The 18,365-nt window shown below is 34.3% G+C and overlaps 1 protein-coding gene across 3 annotated transcripts in view; it reads left to right on the forward strand.

The window, feature by feature from the left end:
- Positions 1-1,267: 1,267 nt before the first annotated feature.
- Positions 1,268-18,365, forward strand: part of LOC122402483 — a 56,857-nt gene continuing 39,759 nt past the window's right edge. For all 3 annotated transcript variants that reach the window (XM_043405303.1, XM_043405305.1, XM_043405304.1), the window contains exon 1: positions 1,268-1,969. The gene's annotated coding sequence lies outside the window, so the exon portion shown is untranslated. The remainder of the gene's footprint in view (positions 1,970-18,365) is intronic.

An 18,365-nucleotide genomic window follows, 5' to 3' on the forward strand; every position in this document is an offset into this window, starting at 1 on the left:
ACTTATCGTGTGGGGTGCATTCTGCTCCTGTGGCAAGCTCAGATTAGCTTTTCCAACTACACGAAAATCATTTATTGCCTTTTATTCATGCAAACAATCACATTTCATGGACTTATCAACAAGATAATGCTCCAATCCATAAAAGCCGACAAACCACAGCATGGTTTGAAACGTTTGATGTCAATGTATTGAAATGGTCTGCATGCTCCCTAGACCAAAATCCAATTGAAAACCTATGGGGTATCATGGTACTGCATATTTATGGAAATAATCGACAATTTTCGAACATTTCGGAGCTAAAAACAGCAGTTATTGAAGCGTGGAATCAAATTAGTGAAGAAACTTTGAAAAAACTCATTACAAGTATGAACAATCGTATTTTTGAATTAATACATAAAAAAGGAGGTCCCACTCATTATTGAAACTGCTCACTTTAATAAACTGAATTAGAAATTTAACACTTTATAGCCATTTAACCTTATTATTACGTTCCATATACATTGGTGCTATAGTTATGCACCATTGCAATATTTCATTTATTATTATACTTCATGTTAAATAAATGTTATTTTTGTATTTTTTCCATTAATTATAATTTTTTACTAGTGCTTTTCACGTGGTATTATTAACATTTAGAAATCATTAGTTACAACTACAAAACTCTTGAAAATTATAGTGGTGCTATAGTTATGCTCCACAGTGTATCAATTGAGCGTCCAATTACTTCTGTCTCTCTGAAATTGGTTAATATTTTGTTGTACACCGATTGTTAATATTTATTTTAAATTGTTATTTAAATAATCTATATACTATAATGATAAATGTTAAATAAAGCTTAAATCTGTAAGTACGATACTATAGTAATTAAATTTCATTGGTATTCATTTTCATCTCATCTGTCCACTTACTTTTGTCCTTAACTGTAAGTAATTGCCCAAAACAAAATACATGTAGTTTCATTAAATAGGGCCTGTTATCGTAGAAAAATATAATATAAATTTCAGGTTGTATTCATGGTAATATCGACAAAATATGTAGTATCGCGTTTAATCGTGTGTCGCGTATTGTAGATTCCTTCGTCAAACGTTCGCGGCACAATGCCGCTGGCTTCGCGCCATGGTGGTGCGCCACAGCACAGTGGTTAAGAATCAGTGCTATACCTCGTCTTGCGGTAGCACCTTCACTTCGCTGTGGAACGGAGAGTATAGTCGGATCCCTGGTTTCGCTATACTACGTTGTGCCGCTGACCCAAATGAATCCTATGGCCAGTCAGTCCCGGTCCGGACTTCATCGCGGTAATATTGCACGCTCGATCGTAGCCGGCGCCGTTCGTACGCGCTTCTTCCCTTCGTGGACCATCAATTAAACCGCATCGAAACTAATTTTTGTCGATCGTTCGCGAATGTTCACGACCCGTCGTCGATCCAATGATTCTGTATCGCGATTAATCGGAGCACCGCGGTGCCCATATTGTAACGGGAAACGAGGCCCAGTGAAATTCTACGCGCTCCCTAAACAGTGAAAGTTTCGAATCGACGGAATAGAGATAGAAAGAGACTGAGAACGTTGTGTAAATTTTGGAGAAATGATCGACGATGCGATCTAGAGTATCTCCGCTCGCGGATTGTTATTCTTAATTCGATTGACCGTGGATTTCGTCGGTCCAGTGCGGATTCGATAAGAACCAGTGACAGGTAGCCAGAATATTCAGTGAGAATCGAATGCAAAGTCGCCGGCGGAACGCGGGAATCGATCTCGAGGCGCTTCGATTGATCGTTGAGGGGACAGTCTGAACGGAAGGAGGAGGCCAACGATGCCAGAGACGGAAGCAAAAACATAGAAATCGCTTCGTCGCCAGGCTGCGAGGATTCGATCGATCAGGATATCGCGCGCGTACACAGACTCACGGATAGCGATGCGGTTGCATTCCGCGGCAACGATCCTTCCGCATAATCACTGACGCTCTGCAGTGAGTATCTGATATCGTATTTTCCCCCTCCCTCGCGTACGATTCTCTTCTTATTGGATAGCGAAGCTCGTGGACGCAAAAAAGAAGACAAATTTGACAGTTACGAGGCGTTATTTCCGTGACTCGAGCATATTTTAACCCTCGACAGACGGATGTTCGAAATGGAAGCGATAGACGAGTGTAGGGTCATTTTGACCAGTAATTAACATTCCATGTAACGCAGATTTGAATCGAAGAATCTTTGTAGACAATATTTAATTATATTATTTATATTTTATTTATATTTTATAACACTGAGACTCCAATAACCTAAATAAATTACAAAAATTTTTATTTCTTAGATTAATAATATATAAGTTTGTGAAAAAATGATTTATATTTGGAGGAAAGTCTGTATGTGCCATATCTTAGTTGTAGGAAGAACCGAAGGTGCCATTCATTTAAATCTGCAAATGTTGTAAGTGCCAACCTGTATGTTCGTAAATTACTTAAGAATATCGAAATATAGAAAATATAAAAGTCGAAAGTATATATAATTTTATCTCTCTCTATTAGGAACTTATTGCAGAAATTTAATTTATTATATCTTAAATAACGCATTGGTACTTACATTGTTTCCTACAAATACTCCTCAATTGCGTATCAAATTTTATGTACATTTTCACCTGTATATATTATTAATATACGAAATATTTTCGAAACTGCTGGTTACATTGAAAAAGACCTGTTACATTGAAAAAGACCATTGAAATATTTTCACTTGTATACATTATTAATATACGAAATATTTTCGAAACTGCTTGTTACATTGAAAAAGACCTGTTACATTGAAAAAGATCATTGAAATATTTTCACTTGTATACATTATAATATACGAAATATTTTCGAAACTGCTGGTTACATTGAAAAAGACCTTTGATAAAACATGAATGGTTTAGGGGCGGTTATTAGTCGGTGTAATCAATATATTTGTATGTGTCAAGTTTGTGTTTTTAAATGGAATCACATATTTTTTAGTTCGTCGTTCTCTGTATAAGTATAGATCGTTTAAAACTTTATTAAACAGTTATGAGGAAAGTATGGAATAGGAAGAGAACAGTATCGGATTTACAATTGCTGTTATACAATATAGACACAGATCAGCAATATTTACGATTAGTCCATTTATGTGAGCTATGTTTACTATCTGAGGTTTTCAAAACATACTTTCAGTACTGCCAAAAATAATTAAAAATAACGATCAAAGATCGTATTTATTACGACCTACGAATTTTATTTTTATTTCGTTTCATTTGATCGAATATTAAGTTTAAGTATTAATTCATTACACGAATTTATTCTTGTTTAATTTACTTTTTCTTGTAAAGTCACCTACAGATAAAAGTCAAGTTTGTTTTAAGATTGGGCAATCTTAAAGGCTAAACTTTAACTAAAGTATGAGCTTAACCATGACAATTGAAATTTTCACATAGCCAGAGTTGGGTAAATTTTATTCTCGAATAACGAATAAAAATGTTAGATTCGTTCATAAACTAGCTTTTGTTCACGACTTTGTTCATCCGAATATTGGTTTAAAGAATTCATTGATAGATTCTAATTTAAGAATGAATTTATTAATGAAATATAAATAGAAGTTAGTTTACGAAATAATCTAAAATCTGTATTCGTTGGACGTGAATAAAATTTTCGTAACTTTGATCACAGTAAGTGATGTATGCATACATGTATATTTTAATTACCTGCTAATGGTTCGATAGCCTCAGATAATAAACACAGCTCTTGTAAACAGACTAACTGTATATTTTATTATACATATATTGTATCGCAGTATACATACAATACCGTTCCCATCGTATTTCGTATTTTTTTCATAATTGTTTAATAAAGCTTTAACGATCTGTGTTTATATAACATTCTTATCTTGTTCAGTTCTATAGAACAGTAGTTCTTGAGCTGTGGTCCGCGGACCTTAGATGGGGCATAGATAGATATCTGTCGATCCCTGAACTTGCGCATAGAAATTTTAAATATATAGTTTCGTTATACGTTAACTTTATCTTTCGGATACCTTGACATTATGATAGCTATTAAACTGAAATAAGTCTTTCGATTTACTATCCTGAAATTACCACTATGTTTTGTACAGAGAAATTATAAGCTTGACGTCTTTGGAAACTTTCAAATGTTGATAGAAGTACATGCTAAGGCTCTAACTAATGTCCTTTTAAAAAACGAATTTTTCAATCACCTCGAAGTACTACAGAATTCTTTTAACGAATATTTTTATCTCGATGACGTTAAAATTGAACTTGGATCCACGATCCTTTCCTGTCTGAGGATTCTGATGTCCCTTCTAAGCTGTTAGGTTCTATCTGAGCAAGTCAGAATTTTCGACAATTCGAGAAACGTTTCATAGAAAGGTCCACGAGCTTCATTACACTGGCAAAAGGTGTCCTTAAGAATGTTAAAAAACGCTGCTAGAGAATACACTGACAAAATTTACCCATTCAAATCTGAGACATCCTGTATAATTCTTTAAAACAAAATCTATTTATGTATATACAGGTACTCGATAGATCGATTAAATTTTCGTTCATCATCGAACAAGCAATATGATACAACAGTTGGGTCATAATGACAGATGCATCCGCTGTTCGAGGATTAATTATGACTTTGCCACGTACCGAGTTTGAGTAACTGTAAAGTGATGACACTTCATGTATCATCGAGTGTTAACAGTTTCATAGTCGCAGGTTTCGCGCAAAAATTGTTGTCTGACGATTCACTCGCTCTTCTTATAAACGAAAGACCTCGAAATTGCTCAACTATTATGCCAGCAAGAATCGACGGTTGGAACCTCGAGTTCGGGACGTTGTTCAGAAATGGAAACATTCGAGTAACCGTCGAACGCGTTTTCTTTTTATTTCCCTTCCTCGTTAACCGAGGGAAATGATTCGAGGAATATCAAGGACGCCTCCGCCTCGCGTCCTTGCGTTGGCTTACGAACGGTGCATTAATTCGCTCAATGAGCAGAACAATGTAAATGCAGTCCTCGATCGGATGATGTGCCGAGACCGATGTACTGTAATTTCGAAATTGCGCTCGTTCCGCGGTGGAATTCTAATTTCGTCTCGACCCGGCACCCCAATTCGTCGGACGTTAGCGTTTCGTCTGGACTACTTGATTAAATTACCTGTGAGACCGCGTCTAGTCGCTGGAGGAGTTGCCAAAAGGAAAATAGATTCGGAACAGAATGAAAAGACCCGAGAGAAAACGCCCTTGCTTGCGATAGTACTAGGAGTCGAGAAGGTGTCATTTACAGTGGCGGATAAAACTTTGAGACGACTGCATTTCTAATAAATTATTATATTATATTGTAGATACTAAATAGCCAACAATTCGTCGTTTAATAAAAGTAATAAAACCTTCGATATTCTATTTTCTTAATTCAAGACACGGTGCGTCCACGAAGTTTTGAGACTAGATTCCTAAAAATATAACTGTCAAGAAAATAAATTTTTTTTTTTAGCCTACGGTATATTTTTTTAAATTTATTTACCGAGTGACAAAGTCATATAACAATTGAATTTCTTCCTAAAAGTTAATTTTCCGAGTACTATTCAGCTCACGTGTTATATTGCTGTAGATATCCTTAATGCAGTCAAAATGTCGCTCCTTCAAGCGTAATTTTAACTTGAAAATAAGTGCAAAATCCAATGAATGAAATTCTTTAATGTTAGTCGCGTTACAAGGGGAAGCATTTTGTGCAATGAGAATTAATTATTTGATTTTCATAACTTTTACATAATATCGAGAATCGTGTTCTTTGCGTTTCTTCTCTCTAAAAGAGGAATAACGATTTTACTGTAAAAGTAGACAAACTTTTTCAATTACGTTTTCGTCAACATCTTCTCGTTCACTTTGAGATTATCTATACATATAAGTGAGAAATGTTTGATCGTATTACTGTTTTACTTTCTTACATTTCAATCGTTTCCGTTAAAGTTTCCCTCGTTTTAAATTCAAATTTTATGATCAATATTCGAAGATTATGTTCGACAAAGAACTACCTTCAAACGCCCGCGATTACACTAATGAAATTTGGCACAAATCTAGATCGGACATGTTATTAATCAGTCGCGACAACAGCTGTTAGATGGTCCACATAATACTTGTTAGATGTGCAGTGTATTTGAAAAGCTTATTTTCATTAGCACAAGCAACAAAAAGTTTTTAAAAAGTTAATATTTTACGGAATAATTCCAACGCATCTTTGTATCCTTTCATTTTGCACAATGTTCTATTAAAATGTTTCATTGTGTTTCAATTCCAGTGTAAATATCGTTCAAATTTTCATTTTTAATGCTTTTGCACATTTCGTTTAATAATTCTCCATAAGTTCTCGATAGGATTTAGGTCCTGTGATTACGATGACCATAAAAAAACAGAAATATTTTCTTCTGCGATATTGCTTTGTGAAATTTCCTGCAAATATTTTTGTCTATTTGTGGGACAATGCCCACATCATCATCTCTCCATTACCACACTTCAATGTCCTTACAATGTATTTTGGATCACTGTTTATTGACTTATAATTGACAAATTACTTGTTATTCGCATACTAGCAGGACTCACTTTTGTTACTTGTTAATTTAGATTTTAACACGTTGACTGTCATACCAATTTTCCCTGTTTAGAGATATCCTTGACATTTTATCAAAATATTGCACGAAAACAAAAGTATTCAATAGTTCAATGGCGTACTCGTTATTTTGTAGTGGTCCTAATGTCGGTGACATTATTAAACAAAATAAGAATGAAGGGTTTTAAAGATATATTGTTAGTTCGAAAATATTTAATTTTGAATAAATTCTTGATTGTAAATGAAATTATGCCAACTTTTTTCAATGCATAGAATTAATACCAAATCAGATATCCAATTTATTTATATAGTTAAATTATTATGAAATGGCTTTATGATTGGAAAAAATTACGAAATAATGGTCACCAGTGACCATCATGGCAATTAACGTGCTGAACAAGATATGAATGATATTGTATGTTTTTACATTCTGTTTTGCGGACATGTACTTAGAAACAATACATTTTCGATATTCATAACATTGCAAGGATGTTTCCTTTTGGGTTAGCGTCGAAACGGTCCGCTGGGCTCTGAAAGACCCTGTAGGTCGGAAAATGAAAATGAATAGAAAATTTAGCATCCGTTTTGCAATTTCCGGTGGTCAACAACCGTACAAACAGTGCATCCAACTTCCAACGGTCCGTTTCGGAGCATCGCGAGCGCGGAAAGAAACTCGATACGATGATGGGATCGAGGAGAGAAGATTCCTAGCCCGCAAAATAGCCGTTCTTCCCTGACCTCGAAACCACGCGGAACATAGACAGCGCGGTTGCGTCTGCTAAGGAATTTGGCACGCACCTTCCTTGCAGAAGGCGGCCGCGCGAGCGCAAAAACCGCACCAATGATCGAAGAGGAACTCGAAGCCGTACCACGGACGGCCTAAATCGCTTCTTGTCGTACAAAACCAGTCGGCCTATGGATAAATATGATCATAACTATCATCAGAGTTCACATCCATAGGCTGGGGATCTATCATGTCGTTAACTAAGTTCTGTTAATTTTTCGTTTGAATATATTTATTTAAAATATTATCCTTCGGCTTCTGTAATTTTCTCCCATTTTGCTGGTAGAACGTTCATTTTCTCGTTTTATTGTAGTTTTTGAAGTGTTCTTCTTTTAACACATTGACTGTCACGTCATCCACTCTGAATGTTGAAATCGACGCTTCGTGAGCATTTGATGAAAGTTAAAATATTTTCTGAACGAATTGTTGAATTGATTCGCTAAATGTCTGCACGTATTCCATGATACAAAAGCTAAAAAAGCATGTTAAAAGATATTCAAAGTCTCAGTTTTTGTACCCGTCCATGTATGGGTGACATAAATTTTCTCTAAGGAGTTAAGAAAAATAATTCTTAAGATTAAATGTCAAAGAAAATAAATCTAGATAGCACTCTCGAATTTCAACTGTAAAAATACGTTCTATTACAAATTGTGGGTATGCTAGTTTTCAATTGTCCATAAAGAAAGTATCGTTTTCGTGGACAATTTGAGAGGTTTGGTTTGGCAGTCAACGTGTTCAACTGTGTTGCATGGCCAGGAAGAACAGCCTATCCTAACTGTGATATCATCTCTGTGGTGTTTTTGGCAACTTGTGGCTTAGCATTAGTAATCTGCATTGACGATTTCATCAGATTTCAACAGGTTTTAATAAATTACACCTTTTTCACCCCGCCATTCACAGAGAAGGGCATTGTGACCATGAATGTTGCGTTTTGGAATCTGTCGAACCGGTTCATTTGCATCCAATCAACTTTTTTCATAGCCTGAATTGTCATAATATATCCGCTTTTATAGCAACTTCTTTTCTCGAATCGACACAACAGAGAAACATGTGCCATCCACTTTTCTTCTTTTTATATCTTTCCAAATTACTTGAAACATTTCCAAACTGCAACTTTACTTATTCCAACTTGTTTTGTAAGTTCGTTCGTTAACTGGGTTAAACTTTCTTTTAACAGTACTTCCTACGCGTTCCTTATTTCCTACGTCAAAATCACCAGTCTTGAACCGTTGAAACCATCTTTCACAAGTGTTTATAATGTGTCAAAATGTAGAATCAAAGTTTGTTTTATGATGCTTCGTTTTCGAGATAATTTTAATTAAAAATTTGTCATATACATGAACGATTGAATATGATTTGACTGATTTCTACCGATGTTCAATTTAAATACTATTATACACTACCCCATATGTATATTTTCAAACTCGAGTTTCTTGAAATCGAAGCATCGTATAACAAATTCTTGTTATTTACGAGGAATCACCTCTTCGTCGGTTGTGCTACGAATAACGGAACACCCTGTATACGCGCGTTGTCTCTTCCCTTTATTTAGTTTCTCTATACGAAATCGGTTCTATCCGTATAATGAATAAATAAATCGCCGGAGACGATCGACTCAGGCACGTTGAACCGACGCGAACCGTCGATGCAAATCGGCCGCACCTAATCTTTGCCGGCGACGCGACAGATCGGCTCTCTCGGTTACTTTCCCGTAGCTATTCGTAACCCACTTTTGAAACCGACGATGTAGTCACCCCAACACCGTGCGCTTGGCACGAGTGCCAACACTCGAATTAGAAGGATCTAATTCGCTTGAGTTACCATCGACCGTGTTGTAGTCCGTTCGCTCCATCTTCGTCTATCTGCGATCCTTCGCAGCAAACACTTTGACGAACCCTGTCACGTGTATGCAATTTTACCGTTTCAATCGCCATGCTATCATCCATTCAATTTATGAACGTTTGTTCAGGTTCAAATTTTTATTTCGTGCGATCGTTACGGCATCCCAACGTTTATAAGTCCTCATAATACGAGGGCCGTTCAATAAGTCCTTAAAAAATCCAAGACCTGGCGCTCGTAGCATCGAAAATGGTTTGTTTTTAGTAAGCATCATTACTCACTAGACAACTGTCAAAGTTTGAGTTACGAGGTATGTAAATTAAGTAATGAGTCTGATTTAAAAAAATTTTTTTATTCGAATAGAATTACAATTGAATATTGTCTCCCTCAAAATAACTTCCTTGGGAAGCCACACAGCGCTGGAGACGATTCTTCCAATCCTCATAGCAGTGCTGGAACTCGGATACTGGTATAGCCTTCAGTTAGTCGGTTACAGCCGCTTCAATGTTTTCGAGTGTCCCAAAATGACGTCCCTTGAGGTGATTTTTCAATCTTGGGAAGAGGAAAAAATCACAAGGACTCAAGTCAGGCGAATAAGGAGGCTGAGGAGCCACAGGAATGTTTTTACTGGCCAAAAACTCATTTACCGAAATTGCTGTGTGACAAGGCGCATTGTCGTGATGCAACACCCAGTTGTTCTTGATGTTTGGCCTCACACGCATGACCCTTTTTTGAAGTGTTGATTGACCGTTTGGCCTTGAGGTACAAACTGTTTGTGGACGATTCCCTGGCCATCGAAAAAGCAAATCAGCATGACTTTTGACTCATTTTTTGAACGCACTAGAAAGAACTCTTTTACGAAAACAATTGCTACGGACTCCAGCAGTTACAAACTTGTATCGAGGGCGTATCACACGTTCACCTACCGCTTCTCCAAGTCCCGCGTCCCAAATGTTGACAAATTAAACGCTACGTTGCCAGTCTCATTACTTAATTTACACACCTCGTATATACACCACATGGTTTCATTTTGATTGTCGATTGAAGCAAAGAACTTCCTCTTGCATCAAGACAATGCACGGGTGCACACCTATGCAGTTTCGATGGCCAAAATCATGGAATTAAAGTTCGAATTATTACAATATCCACCGTATTCGTCGGATTTGGCTCACAGTGACTTTTTTTTATTTCCAAACTTAAAAAAATGACTCGGTGGACAACGGTTCACGTTGAACGAGGAAGATCACCGCCCAAACAGATGCCTATTTTGAGGACCTTCCGAAATCTTACTTTTTAAATGGCTTAACAATGTTGGAGAAATGCTTAGAAAAGTGTATGTGTGCTAAAAAATGTACCTAAAATAAATTGTTTTTCTATCTTTTGCTAAGGACTTATTGAACGGCTTCGTAGTATTCCTAGCACCAATTTTACAATGGCGGTGTAGAAAGTTATTTGACATGAGGTCAACCAAAAGACTAAAAATGACTTGTACTCGTTATTGAAAATTTAGTTTCTTAAAAAAAATGGTATTTAAGCAGATGAGAATTGTTTTAATTAATACAATTTGGTTTTCTAAAAGTTGCTTTAATATCTCTTCGTGAAATTCGATACTGCACCAGCCTAATGTAACAATTATTTTCATAACAAGCGAATACTCCCTCTTTAGCTAAATCTTGAGGAATCAACGAAAACTCGTTATACTATACATACAGGGTGATTGGCTACCCCTGGGAAAAATTTTAATGGGAAATTCTAGAAGCCAAAATAAGATGAAAATCAAGAATATCAATTTCTTGACTGAGGCTTCATTAGAAAGTTATTAAAAAATTAAATTAAAAAATTTAAAATCATACTAAAAAAATTATAATTAGTTGTAGAGATCAATTACAAGCATTTTTGGTGAATACATATATCCTCGAAATCCTACGCACTTTCGAGAAAAAAATTCTTTATCGAAAATATGATCTGAGACCAGAAATGCTTCCCTAAAATTTCATGCGGATCTTTAAAATGTCATAACTCCTGAATGGATTGGACGATTTTAATTTTTCAAAATGCTAACTACGCGTATTTTGGTGAAGAATATGTAGAAATCGCAAAAATATTCGAGAAGTTGATCCTCTTATAATAGTGAATATATTTCAATGAAACTTTTTTCTGAAGTAGAGCTTATGGGTGTCTTCAAAAAGTTTTAGACAACTTTTCTGTAGGGCGTCAATCAAAATTACTAAAAATTAAATACGAATTTTTAAGAAAAATCGGCAAAGGGTGGTAGGCGCCTAAAGTTGACAAAATTAAAAAATTTCAAATCTTTCTGGAAAAATTATTTGCGGTTGCGAGGGTCAGTTACAATCATTTTTGGTGAATAGACATACCCTCGAAATCCTACTCACTTTCTAGAAAAAAATTCGAAGTGTGGAATTTTTTGACAAAATTAAAAAATTTCAAATCGTTCTGGAAAAAATTATTTTCGGTTGCGAGGGTCAGTTCCAATAATTTTTGGTAAATAGACATATCCCCGAAATCCTGCGCATTTTAGAGAAAAAAAATCCAGTACGGGCGGAACTTTAAACGTTAATAACTTTTTAACGAAGCCTCCATTAATAAATTAGTATTTTTTGATTTTCGTCTTATTTTGGCCTTTAGAATCTCCCATTAAAATTTTTCCCAGGAGTGGCCGAACACCCTGCATAACTGTGATGATCTAAGGAATTTTTAAAATGTGTTACAGAAAGTATTCGTCGATATAATTTTTAATGGATAAAGCTGTATGACTAAATAATATAAATTCGTCAAAATATTGTTCCTACTTGGCGCATATGCTTAATAATAATTAATATTTTCATTAACGGCCAGGTGTTGGAATATACTTTTGTATTTAAACTCAACATTTTATAAATATTCTAATATTGGTTCTACATAATTTCACCATCACCATTAGATCTACCAAAAGTGTTGAAATGATTTGGTTTTTCATTTGTTATGACGATTTGTGGTACATCTTATTTTCTGAAATTTTTTATGTTTCTTATCGAACTATATAAATGATTAATTTTATAAAATAATTTTCTTTCGTTCCTTGTATTAGGAAATAAAACTCATATACTATATCTACATATATCAAGAGGGATTATTTTGTTCCTTTACAGAATTTAGATGAACTTTTGATTTCATTTTTCAATAAAATTATAGTTTACGTATTTTTTTTTTCGAAAATTGAATATATTTCAAAACTTATTCACCGCATAAGAATTGTTAAAACAAAATTCTTTGACAAGCTACTCAGACGAGTTCTAGATTACTACAGTTTTTATTTAGGTATGTTGCTGTAACTGTAGGAATCAGAGGATCTCAACGTTCTTTGTGTCCCATGTGTTGTTTATAATAATTATATTTGGGTAAAATAGATTGATTACGAATAAAGCACTCGTGCACGGAACTTTAAATTCGATGTTGTAGCACTAATTGCATGCGTGGAAAGTATGGAAAAGATATAAACGCGAGAGGGTAGAAGTGAATGGACCTCGGAGTACTCTTGGCTTAAGATGAAAGAGCGTAGAGTGGATCGAAACGATCGGAGAACTTCCGTCTAGGTAAATTTCTAACGGTAAACCCGTCGATTTGCTGAATCGAAGCGTCGCTAAAATGGTAATTGACCGCTTAAAATGGACGATTTAGGTGTCATGAGGATAGATTATATTGTTACACTAGTGAGCGTGTACGGATGTTAATGCTAAAATTTCCAGTTGAAAAAAACTGCAGTAATGCTCTATCTTTATATAGAAAAAAATAATACTCAGAATTTATAATAAATACGAGAGTAACATATGAACAATTTAAAAAACAAGGAAGTTCATTTCTTCGAAGTAAATTGTTTTTCGTCATAGTTGACCTTCAACGACCTTGAATGACCTTTTCTCATGGGTCATTGTACGTATCTTAAACTTCTATAATGGATTATAAAAGAAAACTTTTCGTTCCATTGAAAAAAAGTTGATCTTACGTCTCATTTACATTTTCAGTTACAAGAAAACCATGAAACAAAATTGTGTTTCTCTTGAAACCTGGCCTGATGCATTATTTCTATTGCCAAAAGACATGTTATTCAGGTTGCCTGTTTTAAATGTCTCGTTTGGTATTGCAATCACGTTTGTCATACTCTGAACGATGCGCACAGTCCACCGTTAAGGTTAACATTCTCAGACAATAAGATTTCTCGTCTTTGATCGTTCAAGAGACGCGCTCTACTGTCGAACGTGTCTTCAATACTATTTTAATCGACAATAACGATTATTTAAATAAGACTGTGTCTTCGTAAATATATTGATTAGAACATTCGTGATGCATGTTATTAATTCGAACGAGTACGCATGGAATAAGATTTCATTTAATTTAAATTTGAGCCACGATAAAGAAATTGTTTATTTGACGTTTCCACGCAAGATTAAATTCTCTCTAAGATTTATTTAAAACATTTTTTAGAACTTTTATCAATAATGAATATCTATTAGAGAAATTACAAGAGCGGATTTTGGTTAAAACGTAGTCAGATCTTCGGATAGAAACACGAAAGTTAAATCTGCAGTTACATTGTATATTATAAACAGATTTTCTTTTTTAAAACATCTTTTTCCGTAATTGTTTTCGATTACAATACTTTTCTTCCTTACAGATTCAACACTCAAAATTTTCTTCGCTATGTTTTTCAAGTTTCCGCGTGAGTCTAAGTGGAAAATACTCTTGGTCGCTTCTGTTATACTTAGGGAGAACAATTTTATTTAAATTGATTCGTGTAACCTTGTATAGTAGTCTAACCCCTTAAAACGGCGAATGTAGCACCGTTATTACGCGACTTTCCGTTCAGGCCGTGTGTATGATCGATGACATTATTAAATGAGCTTGAAATTTACATTATAATAAATTTGAGATAGTTAAATGTATTATTTTAAAATAAAGAGATAGTGTATGTGCAAAATGTAGTGTAGAATATATGAAATACTCGGGATCGTGGTTAGGTTATTTTGGGGATTGGAGCAGTACGACGCCATTTTGCCAATCGATTTGCAGTAAACAAGGTGTCTTAGTAACCATAAAACCGGGAAAGAGGTGATTTTACGTGAACAAATGAATCGAAAATGCAGAATAAAATGCTTTCGTTCAATGCTTCATCTTCGAGATAATTAACTTTAATTTGTCTGACGTGTCTGTTCATTACTCGCTATTTCTACTTCCAGCGATGTCCAAGCCATACTCTATTTAATAGTCTATTGCACGCGTACTAGATTAATTTTCAACTTTTTATTCCACATTTTCGACTTATTTTTTCACATTAAATCACCCCCTAACCAGTACAAGAAACTAAACTCGCAATTGTTAAGATGAAATGTTAAAGAAAATTAATTTGACAGGACTTAAGAATTTCAATAAGGTTACAAAAATAAATACAGTTATTTCTCGAAATACATCCTCTCTTTCTTCCTCCACACTTCAAATCTCTGTCAACCGGAAACTATAAATTCATAATTTTAGTTTAACACGTCTCTTTTGCATTTCTTTCAAAATATTTTTGTATGGTGTCAATCTTTTTTCTACGTTTTGTTTTAATTTTAGTGCATGTAGCGTTGTATAATCGAAACCGTGTATTTTGAGGGATAATTGTACGCTAATTAATTTTGGATTATCTAGTTTCCAATCGACAAAAAATAAAACTTTGACTTCGCAGGCAATTTCGTAGATTTGATCATGAAATCAACGCGTTAAAGGTTCAAACTATCAATTTGTAAAATAGAAAATGTTTCCGTGTTTTTAATATCGTCGAAGTGATGTACATTACTGGCCAAAAATATACAAATATATACTTATACATTTCTTCGTAGACTATTTTGTACACTTCTATATTTTGTATATGTCAAAGAAAAAAATTGTACATTTTATTGAAAATTCAGATTCTTAAACAAATGATATTTGTGCAGATAAGAATAATTTTAACTAATATAATTTTGTTTTATAAAAGTGGCTTTAAATTTTTTTTGTGAAATCTGATATTCCATATGCACTAACCTAATATAATATGTAATTATCTTCTTTAACACTAGAACTACCAAAGCAGTCAAAATGATCCATTCGTATATTTTAATAAAAATTCTAAAAAATTTACTGTAATTTTCTATAAGAGAATGAATAAGCACTTATTTACATTGAATTATAGTTCTTCGTGTATCTATCGTTTTAATTTCTTTGGTACAAATAAATACATTATAATTGTCGGTAGTTCTAGTGTTAATATGCCTACATATACCGAGAGTAGTCATTTTAACCCCTCACGGAATTTATGTAAACTTTTGATTTTATTAGGATTTCAGAAGTAACTCATAAAATTTCTGTATAGTTTAAAAACTTTTTTTTTCGACACAAGTTCACTTCACAAGTTATAAGTTGTACAAGAATTGTCAAAAGAAACTTATTATTATGTTGCTCAATTGTTGGATATCTAATCCTATTTCATATTTTCCATGGATCTTCTTTTCCATAAATCTTCGGTTTAGTCTGAAGCAAACATTTATAGAGGAAATGCAATTTTGTGCCATAACACTTGTTATTTTGAAATACAATTCATTTCTAATGTTTAAATTCCGCGTTTCGCTCATAACCGTTTTGTTTTATGCAAATATAATTATTATAAACAACACGTGGGCTACAAATAACATCGGGACCCACTGGTACTCGCAATATAATAATTGTGGAAACCTAAACAAATTTTTTTTGTTGGAAATTACTATATTTTTAATTCTACGTATATTGGTCTTTAATGCCACGGTGTAATGATTACCTATGATTGAAAAATAGCATCTTAAATAATTTTAAGCTTCGTAATTTTGATTTCTTATAACCTCATTTAAAAAAGTAATCTCATTACTTTTGGAACAAACAATGTAGGTAAATCATTAGTTAGATGTTCTACTGAGTTCTGGATATTCTAATATTAGATTAGGTGTTAAATGTTGACCGATAGTAATAAAGTTTCATAGGAAAATCATTAGTATGTTACTAAATGTGTCTGTGGATATTATACACATACTTTTATTTCTACAGTTGTATCTTGATATTTATAATATTACAATATTGATTCTATCTCTTAAATAAAAATTATTTGCGAAGGAATTTGGTGTGTACATTTACTTGTCAAAAAATTTTTTTTATACTCTTATGAATGACTCAGTGAATTCAGTGAACGAAATCTCTACAAAATCAATATTATTATGAATAAACAAGTTAAATGCTTTGTACAGGAACAACTTAATAAATTATAAAAAGTATGAAAATTATAATACTAGCCTATCTCTCTAACAGGAAAATTTGCATTGTGGTATATGTATTTCAATTTTCGTGTTTTCTTCTACGCTTTAAACTTTTCCTCGTAGCATTTTGTTTAAAGATGAATTATCACATATAACATCGGGACCCACTGGTACTCGCGGTAAGAGCAACGTACCTAAATAAAAACTGTGGTATTCGTCCGAGTGGATCGTCAAAGAAGTTTCTCGAGAGTTAGTTTCTCTGATCTCCAAATCCAGAAACGGAAGCTCGACTCGAACGAACCGGATCCTAGCATTCCTGCATTCTAATCGAAGATCCTGATCCCCGGAGGCGTATCTCGATCGCAGCAACGTAAAACGAAATTCCCGGCGAAGGATCGGTGATTAATCGTGAGAAATAGTTCCAAGGTGGAGGCCAGCGTCCTTTCCGAGCTCGATGGAGACGGGGACGTCCCGATCGCGAGCCAGAGAAATTATAGCGACCTCGCGCGTCGAAAGAGGAACGGAGACACGGCGATTAGAGTGGGCGACAGAATTTCACATGACCGAGTTAGAGCATCCAGTTTTACTGGGGGGGCACGATACTCGTGACACCAGATATCGTTTTCACGTAGGCCGGCTGATTGCTGGATGGAGAAGGCTCTAATTGGCCAAAGGTCACAATCATGAAACGTAATTTCATCCCACCGTAAGGTAATTGCGCGAATTGCTGTTCCCTACGCTCCAACCAATCACGCTGCTAATACGCGAGCCTCAATTTCTTATCGTGCTTATTTTAAACCACGAACAGCAAACTTTTTTTTATCAGCCGAAAGAAACTCTCGAAGGGAGTTATATTTTGACCCTTGGCACTCGAATATCCCGTCTAAGGAAACGCAAAGAGGTTTCTGATGATTATGTAGGACGAGATTAAGAACATTTGGTTAAAATATATGTTTTCTAGAAGTTTTCCATTCGCATTATACGATCGAGCAAGTAAAGAAACGAAAAATACGGTCAGACATTTTTTTTTCCCCATGGACCACTTTTTTGCCAGTCTAATGGAGCTCATAGACCATTTCTATGTAATGTTTCTTAGAATAACGTTCTCGAATATTATTTATGCTGGTTAATCTTTTGTGGGCTGTTTTAATCTCCTTCGAACCTCGTTGTAAGATTCCCTATTTGTATAAACTATTTTAAGAGGAAATAATATTTAGTTACATTGATAAATAAACTGAGAATGTTTAGGCATATAAGAAATGTATATATGTATACAAGTAAAATGTGCTAAATGTGCAAATAGTATGTACAATATACATTTATTAATATTAGCTAAATCGATGTTTTTTAAATCAGTGTTGAAAATCCTGACTTGCCGAGATATGAGAATGCGTATCATGGATAAAAATTTGCACAGATCGTTCTTCGGAAAATATACAATGTATAAGATTGGTAAATCTATTAGATGAATTTTGAATACATTTACATTATCCTTGGATTTTGTAATTTTGGAAATAATTAATACCGACTTTTGTAAAATTTAAGTTTTATTTTTGATGAATTTAATTAGTTTCTTTAATTAGATTCTTCAATTTCTAAGGAATTTATGAATCTCTGGGAGATTTTTAATACCCCTAGTACATAGGATTATATTCTACTCAGCATACTGCACCTTCCAGAGAATGTAACTTTTACTTCTAAGGAGTTCTCAGACTCCTAAGGATTCTTTACTAGGAAAGGTCTTCTGCAAAATAACAAATCGCTTATTATTTTTCAATAAAGTCTCCCTCTGCTTTAATACATTTCTCATGACGCGAAGTTGAGATGCGTAAC

The sequence above is a fragment of the Colletes gigas genome, unplaced genomic scaffold (assembly GCF_013123115.1).
Source record: "Colletes gigas isolate AHSC1104 unplaced genomic scaffold, ASM1312311v1 Colletes_gigas_Sc00037, whole genome shotgun sequence".
Taxonomy (NCBI): domain Eukaryota; kingdom Metazoa; phylum Arthropoda; class Insecta; order Hymenoptera; family Colletidae; genus Colletes; species Colletes gigas.